Source organism: Eucalyptus grandis, chromosome 3 (genome assembly GCF_016545825.1).
Source record: "Eucalyptus grandis isolate ANBG69807.140 chromosome 3, ASM1654582v1, whole genome shotgun sequence".
In the NCBI taxonomy this organism is placed as follows: Eukaryota; Viridiplantae; Streptophyta; class Magnoliopsida; order Myrtales; family Myrtaceae; genus Eucalyptus; species Eucalyptus grandis.
Window position 1 is genome coordinate 17,827,128 of NC_052614.1, and position 9,609 is coordinate 17,836,736.

Sequence of the window (9,609 nt, forward strand, 5' to 3'; positions counted from 1 at the left end):
TTGTCGTTGCACACACCATCCATCCTTGCAGTTGAGTCATAATCATTTAACAAATAACTACAAATAATAGACTGCCCATTATGAAAATGACAAGACAACCGTGATGAACATTGTGGATCTCTGGCATTAGTTAACTATCAATAATAATTGATCGGAGGAACAAACGTGTTTGTGCTTTATAATTCAAGGTTGTGCTTTTATTTGTGTCTCGCTATGTGAATTTAGCATGAGTAAGAGATCATTCGAAACTTCTTTTGCGGGATAAATACGGTGACATATCGAGTAGTACTTGATGTACTCGAATTATACTAAAATCCTTGAGTCTAACTGCCTAACCTACCTGACAAGACTAGTGTATATCCATCATTATATCATCTATGTATGACCCAAGATCTGAAAGTTTCTCCTAGTCTTCTGTATTGTTGGAGAAATGGACATACAAAAGAAGGCTAACAGAGAATATCTTACTAGTACAATCAGGAGTCCAAAGTTTGTCCTTTCCCCTTGACAGGCTCTGTGAGACTTAGTTCTTCAAATCTTTCCATGATTAACTTTGCCAAGTTAAATAAAGATGTCCTGAACTTTGCCTCTTCTGGGCAAATGCTCTTCTGACTGGACACATCAACTGATTAATTAGCTCGCGATTCACTCGTGACTCAATGGCTTGAATTACATAAGCTGTTGGTAGATGATTTGATTTGTGAATCGGAAATTACAGTCGTTTAGTGAGAAAATTCGATTCAGCTTTGAGCTTTTAAAGCATGAACCTGACATGCGGCAAAAGCTATTGAACTGCATCTGAAACTTCGCAAGAATTGCAAGTACCTATGTTGGACAAACCTGATTTCTCGTAAGAATTCCTAAGGTTTTGAGCGAAATGTAGGTAATCAAGTTCTAAACCTTAAAATTTTTCGCAGTCGATCGATCCCTGAATCTTTTTTAGAAGCTGCCTATGTTGCAGTCGATACTTTATTATCAAGTGGGAAGACAACAGAATTTTCTGGGGCATTTGACAATGAATGAATTTTGATGTCTAGTGGTTATACCGATAGAAAGAATCATTGTCTCGGATTGATACCTCTTTAACAGAGCCAAGCGACAACGCATTATATCACTGTGTCGAGTTGGCTAACCTAGCGAAGAGCAGAGTGCACTCCTGAGATCAAATTCGGTTTTGCTCAAAAGATCTCATTAAACACTGAAGAAATCGGCTGAAGAAAAGAAAAAGATTTAGAGTTGTCTTGTGATAAAGCTGCTGAACGTAGATTTTGGTATGATGAGGAAACTACGCTTGCAGATGATACAACTTCAACATAACGACTCGAAGAGTCGAATTCGACCATAGAAAAAGCGATCCTAGTGAGCGATGTTCCATTTTAAAGTGCTAGCCTTTTGGTAACTTTGCTTACTGAAGAGCTGCTTGAATGAAGAAAGGGCGTGTCGTTTTCTAGGGTTCCATGTTGCTTGAGACTCACATTAGCTGAGCTACTTCTCTCCCGAGAGGAAAGTAGATGCGCAGTGGAATGTGAACCCTAATTGCAATTATTAGTCAAGAGCAGCATAAGGCCAAGTTTGAATGAAGCTATACATAGAGCTTTTCTCTCTAGCTATTGCTTTTCAGGAGGATCTTTGGACACTGAGATTGGATGCCAGATATGTGGTCCAATCACTTTATGAAAAAATATCAGGAGTCTGCCATTTGCAGCCTATGCTTGGGCACTTAGATCCCTTTTTCTAGACACCTACTTTCATAACAACAAAAGAAACAAGAAAAAGGGAAAAGAAATGAGAACACAAGAAGAATAGCATCTCTTAAGTATAAGGCATTATTCGCGAGAAGAACGTGGTGGTGTCGCTATCCATGACTTCCAAATCGTGATTTAAGAATGGCTTACTCACCATAAACCCTAGTCATGGTAAATAGTATCGGGTATTTGAATTTTTTGATAATATTATCGGAGGATTTTTCCTTGCAAAAAATGGTGTCGGGGCTATGTTGTGTCCAATATAATAATTTTTTGAAGTATATGGGCTTAGATAACGTTGCCTCGACTATTTAGGAGTATCTAGTTGTTTAGCAAAAAGGCGATGATGAACCAAAAAATAAAATTGGGAGAGTAAAATGAGCAATACAAGAAATTGATATGGCTTGGCCGGTGACCTCCATCCACAAGCGAAGGAGAAGCGACAATTAATAGGTCAGAATTTGGAGTAAGACAATAAATAAATAAAACTCTCAAAATCTCAAGCCCCTGAATAAAATGGATATTTTTCACACATTCTGAAATATCAAAAGTTGAAGAGTTATATGATTGCCCAAGGAAAAAGTTGAACAGTTAAACTGGTCAATAAGAGGCTGCCACAAAATTTATTGGATTAGGTTAAAAGAGGACCAACATTAAGGAGTTCAAATCACAAAACAATAATGAAAACATCCCAAAGTCCCACATCAAATAGGAGAATTTATGTAAAGTGATTCATAATTAAGACTTACCCTTAAATTGTCACCGCTTGGTGTGATTACTTGATCGTTCCTTTTGGGGCCTTTAGTCCATATGGAATAAGTAAGATCTTTAGATAGTATCAGAGTTAGACTCCCTAAGTAGATGTGTAGTTCATGGATGGATTAGGTCCATACCTGGTCTAATGAGATTGGAGAGTACTCATCAAGGCAAGAGGGCTTGGACAAGGTACAACTTTTGGAAAACTTCTAAGATGTTGGAGAAGGTAGGAATGAACAGATCACTCTCCATTAAGGGAAGTATCGTTTGATGAGTATGTTAGTTCTTTAAGTTGGGAAGTTTGTGACATCCTAAAATATCACATTGGATTGGGATGGCCTTGCTAAAAACATTCGTAAGTAAGATCCAACTTCAAATGGTCACCAACTTATATGGTTACTTGAATGCTCATTTTAAAAACTTGGCATGCTTGGATCGGCTTGACTCGTTACAAAATTATTGTACACATGTACATACATATCTAGGTTTGTGTTAGAGAGAGGTGATTGCGACGGAAAACACACATAACATAGGTTTTTTTAATGGATAGGGAGAAGCAACTTTTAGGTTTTCTTAGATATGCAACCTTCCCTTCTTTCTTGATTTATGAAACTTGACCCGTATTGTGTGCACCGTGATGCTTATGTTGCATGCTTTCGTGCTCAAACAGTATGCTATTTCTAGGAAGACGATGTTTTCTTCAGATGGCACATGAGTTGTATCTGTGAACTCCTTGTCATTCTGTTAAGCCGTTAGGACTGCCCACCACACCCAGGATGCAAAATTAGGCTAAATTAAGGAAATTACTCACCCCAATATTATTATTATTTTTTTTTAAAATCGAGCATATTTTCCTCCATCTTCAGTTGGGGACCCGTCGGCTAGCCTTCTGGGTTTACAAACACGAACATCTCTTATATTTGTATTTAATTTAGTTTTCATGTCAAAGATTTCCATAACTTTGTAATCACTGTAAATTAGACCCATGAATTATTTCGAAATTCCAATTTAAGATAATTGTCCGGAATCCTCATCTATTCAAGGAATTAACCTCTCTTCTCTTCCTAAAATACCATTTTCAAAGTCTTTGATATATTAAATAGATAGGATGGAAGTTCAATTGAGGCTTTTTGAGTTTAAAAAAAAAAGCATAACAAATGTAGCGTGTGAATGGTAACATTTTTATTTGAGGGAACAATTTCTTTTCAAAAGTAATTATTTTCTATTTCTGCTTCTCGTAACAATTTCTGAGTAAAACAACATGTTTGATAACTATATAAAATTTATATTCTCAAAATAGAAAAAAAATAGGAACAGATTTGATTGTCACTTTGCACTCTCTTGTCGCAGACTTGCTGTTATCGCCAATTGTTGGTCGGTGGCGATTGGTAGTGGCGGGTAGTCAGTGGCGGGGGGTGGTTGGTGACGCCGGGTGGTCGGCAACGTCAACAAGCGGGAAGCGGCGGTGACGACGGTGACAAGTGGCAGGCGGCGGCTTGCGAGGAGCAGCAAGGAAGAAGAAGAAAAGAAAAAGAGAAAAAAAAAGACTTATTTGTAAAAATTGTTCTCGGGAACAAGCTACTTTTTTTTCCACTTATTGTTTATGTTCCAAATCTATTTTCCGGCTACTTTTTTATTCCAGAGAATAGAAAAATTAGTTAACGTTACCAAATAAATTTCTATTCTTTTTTGATTCCGGAGAACAAAAGAACAAAAGAACATAGGAGTAGAAACATTCCCATGCGCTACCCAAATGGCCATTTTCTCACACAATTTAATTTCCTTTAGTCTAGCAATTTTACTAGAATCCATGCACACATTATTCAATGTGTAGTAAAACAAATTTTTTCAAGAATTCTTGTAGACAGCGAGAATAAAGTAAGAACCTGCGACTCCCATGTGTTGCTAACGACATGAGAAGGAGAATAAACCTACGACTCCTCCGGCCGAATAAGCCTTGCTCCTCGAACCTTATTCAGTTTCGTTATATGGAGAATCATGTGTTACAATTCTCTTTCCAGAAGCGGCCAGGATTCTCTCAATATGTTTGTGTACGCACACATGAGCACATGCCAGTAATATGCGCGGCGAAAGTTGTGTCGACACGTAATAATTCCCCCTTCAAACCTTGTTGGTGGAACCTTACCTAATGCACTTGGACGGTGCAGTTTATATTCATATGTGAGAATGAGTAGAGCTGAAAGTTAGATACCCTGTGTTATTTGAGAAAAAAAGAATTGTGTATGAACCTTATCGATAAGTTCTTTTGGATGTGGTATACATATTCGTCCATGCTACTGAAGCTAATGGAAGTATTGGGTTCTATTAGGGTCGTCATGGTTCGCTTTAGTTCGGTTCAACTTATTTTTCTGTCCAAATCAAACTTAATTGATTTGTAATAAGAATGTTGATCAAAACTCTAAAGTTAATTATTATCGCCTTGGTCCAATTTTAAATGATAACTTCTATTCTATGCAAAAATTAACTTAAAATCCATACCAAACCATAGAGAGACAATATGCAGGACGTTTATATCATCAAATCAACCTAATCATGCATTATATATAACAGACATAGTTTTAACCATCACAACGAGGTACTGTTTCGTTTGGGTGATGTTTACCTCCTAGGTACCTTAAACCGGACTTCTGATTGGTGGCAATATGCTTAATCATCACCTAAATGCAGCCTTATCTTACATCCACTCATACAATACAGAAAAAAAAAAAAATCCATATCTATGGCCAAGCTATAATTTCCTCCAATCTAGAGTGATGCGTATGTGAAATTAACTAAAGATAAATGTAGGTGATATTCATGATTGTAACTCACTAAGGGCACGCATGATAAAATTTCTACTTCTCGATTTCTCTGTTTCTTTGTTCTCCGGAACAGATTTGGAACATAAATCCGTTTAGTAACGCAATTTGATTTTTCTATTTCTGGAATAGATTTATATTCTATAAATAAATTTGAAGAAGAAATTAGGAGCTAAGAGGGTGCATGACAACCACTTGTTTCTGTTCCAGAAACAATTTTCCTATTCCAAATTTGTTTTTGGAATAGAAATCCGTTTGATAACATTATTCTATTTTATATTTCTGAAATAGATTTTTGTTAGAAATAAATTTGGAATAGAAATGAGCAGTAAAATTTTTACTTCTCTATTTCTAGAACAGAAATGAGAAATAGAAATTCTTCTCATCGTTCGTCAGCCAGTCCTCCAACCATCACCACCAACCACCGTCCGTCGGTCGCCCGTTTGTTGCCCACCACCGATTGCCGATCCACCACCATTCGCTAGTCTGCCGCCGTCCGAAAGGAAGAAATTTTGTGTCGTTATTTAACGAATTTCTATTTTTAAAGTAGAAATTTTATATCGTTATCAAAAGGTTATTTTTGCTTAGAAACTCATCTAGAAATAGAAAAAGAAAAATATATTTCTCTTCAAGAAATTAATTTCTAACCAGAATGGTTATCATTTGCGAAATTTTGTTCTAAAAATAAAAATTGAGAAATCAATTTCTGTTCCAGACATTGTCATGCGCGCCCTAATTAGAATGGTAGCTAGAGGAAAAGACCCTTTTTTTCCTATTAAATTTGGAGGAAAGTTACTCCAATCGATTAATTATTTACAGTCACATGCAAGTGATGATTAAGGATATCACCACCAATTAGAGGTATGATTGGAGGAATTTCTAGCTAATCAGCGATGGAAGAACTGTTCTGATGCGCTTGCGTGGATTGTGAAACCATGGATGAAATTTTCTTTCTTTCTCTATAGATCATCGCTCGCGCTATCCACTTCTCCTGTGCATTTCAATGGGATTAGCTTCCCTCATATTCTTTGTACTTTTTTGTCCTGTCTAACCATCTGTAAATTTAGGTTTTCTGCTCGAGGAATATTAATTTTACATCACGTGGATTTCCACAACAAAACAGGCAGAGACTTTCGTAAGTAGTGTGTGTATTCAGCTTAAATAAAAAATGGGCGTCTGCAATTTCACCCCCAAAAGCTGTGAAAGATCTATTGGATGAGATTGGGGGAGCCATACTAGGTGTTGTTGATTGCAAAATTAAAACAAATTTGAAATTGAATTTAAGTGGTGTGTAATGGTAAGGTCATATAGATAGGATCTATCTAATCACTTAAAGATGATGTCACGAGGTAAATTGAAGGTTTCGATATACCTCCCTGCTCTTGAATCGTGCGTAACCCGCATGGGGCTACTAAAACCGAGAGTCGATGATGCATTGGGTGGATGGATGCCGTGCTCTTGGTGCACCTAGGAGTCTCTCCTACTAAAATGAGATGATGGAAATGGTCATGTTTCATTTAGGTATTGTGGTATTTACCTAATAAGTAACGCAACCAATTTAATTACTCAAGACAAAGCCAGTGTCACAGGTAATTGCAAGATGAGTTTAATAAATTCTACTATTGGAAGTCTTGGAATGGGAATATTATCTGATTAATGAATGTAGTTGGCTACTACACTAACAGACTATGCATGTGTCAATGTGTTGACTCACTTCTTGAATTTTGTTAAATACTCGCAAATATTAAGTAATTTAAGTAACTATTGTGTAATCCCATAAATCTTTTGCAAAGAATTCGTTTACATCCTTTCAACCTATACCCGGTTTTGACAGGGAGATTAAGAGGAGATTCTAGATAAGAGGTTATTGATTTGAGTGGAAGAAAGAGAACAAAGTCAATATTAATTTTAAGATCCTCCAAAAGGGGGGCAAATTTGGATAGTTGAGATTTTTTCTCATGGATTAAGTGGCTTTATCTTCTTTTTTAACCATGTCTCTTCTTATCACATTGATATTCACTCCATCCAAACATATGTTGGGAGTACACAACATAAGCTGTGACATTGCTTGTTGAATGTGTGCATCAAAAGCTCTGATACCACTTGTTAAGAAAGATTGAGAACTCAATTGAAGGAAAACACACTCTTCTCTTTGAGATACTTTTTGCAATATGGATTAGGAGAACTTGCACTCAGTTATTTGTAACTTTGCAAGAGGTGGTTCACTCCCCCTAAATCACTCTGGAGATTAGTGATTCACCCCTCTCGTCTCATTCTGGAGATTAATGGTTCAAAGAACATCTAGAATTAATTGGAGAAGAGAGGAGGTGAATCTTCAACATAAATGATTTGTAACTTAAGATTTCTCTTTATTTACGTATTTAATGTTTTCTTTTTGTTGCAAACACTTATAGGAGTGTGCTAGTTTACCTAGAAAGCTTTCAGAGTATTCAAATATGTGTTTGTTCCGTTGTTAGAAATCAAATCGCCAATATGAAGAATGCTATTCATTTGATCTAGTTTTGATCTTTTACATGTAAGTGAAATAATGGAGGATGAATTCAACTCTTGTAAGTGTAAAATAATGGAGGATGAATTCAACTCTTTTATCCGGTTAACAATTTACTGCGTTTGCTGATTTCTGCATTTAAACTTTATGGAAAATTTTCCAATATGTTCAAGTACTGACATCTAGAAAAAATATTCTCATAATTTTTTGAAATTTGCTTAAAATATTTTGTTAAAATTTGGCGAGAAAATCATTAGCAAGAGTCAAAAGTAGCTCATAAATTGCAACAAACAGGCTCCTCGTTTTCAAGTTGCTTCTATCAAATACGATGTCTATGCCATTGTTGTCCAAGAAATGAATGTGTTAGCAAGGGTTTGCACAATACAAAGTATATTAAATAACGCTTTTATTTATTAGCTTAAACTTATTTGGATTGGTTTGACAAAAAAAGAAATAACTTCTCGGGATTGGCATTATTCAATTTAATTTTGAAATCGTCCCAAATAAACTGCATGTTGTGGCATGATCCATCGGATGAAGAAAGGTCATTTTTGATGATCACTCGCAATATTATACAGTGATATTCCTACTTTTTTTTTTTTAATCATCTTGAGCCAAGGAGGTCTATAGCTTGGTTGATGGAACTTTGGCACAACTTTTGCATAACGCGGTTTTGACGATTTAGAAAAAAATATATTAGAAGTTTCACATTCAGGATGCTCATTTAATTTTCTTAGCTTTTTAAATTTTTTATTCATTCCTTGCCAAAAGGGAAATAACTACAGAAGATCCGAAACTTCACCCATCGTGATGCATATACTTTAAACTATTTATGACACCAAAACCTTAAACTTGTACTCGTGTGGTGTATCTCTCCCGAACTTTTTTATATGACACAAAAAACCCAAAACTTATGCACGTGTAACACATTTACTCCAATTTTCTTTTTGAAATACAAAAAATCCCAAAATTTTTTGACACCAAATTTTTTGGGTTAAAATGTAATAAGAATACAAGTTTGGGATTTTTGGCATCACAAGAAGAAATTTGAGGTAAATGTGTCATATTGTACAAGTTTAGGGTGTATGTGTTACATAAATACAAGTTTGGGGTTTTGGTGTCACCAAAAAAGTTTGGGATAAATAGATTATAGTGGGCATAGTTTAGGGTTTTTGGTGGCTTTCACCGTTGCCAGAAACTAATGTGACACTATTTGAAAAAGCCATGTAAAAATAACTTTGTCATTAAGAAATGCTAGGTCGCCATTTCAGGCAATCTTAGCCAATGGAGTAACTTAAATGAATGAAATTTGAAAATTAGAGAATTCAAATGAACGAGCAGAAGTTGCGGCTCTGAACTTGTAAGTGTCATACGAAAGATTGAGGACTTCCAGAGCATTCTTCCCACATCCAAAAGTACTTGCACGAAATGAAAATACTTTTGGGTGCATTTTATGTAAATTATGTAACGCTGAAAGAGAAACTCTATTATGATGTGTTTCTTTCATGGAAAACTTCATAATGAAGGAAATGTTTTATGAGTAATCATTTTATGAGACTGTTTTCCCCTTTTCAGGTAAGGAAATTGATTTTCCTAACTTTAAGCATATGTATTTTCATTGACTGTAAATGCTTTTCTATCATCTAATTACTTTCAGCAAATCAAACGCGTAAAAGTCTATGAAACTAATTCTCGCAAAATTCTTTCACTCAAACAAATACACCCTTAAACTTATGTAATTTTCACTCATATGATCAAATTCACTTTAAAGTATAAGATC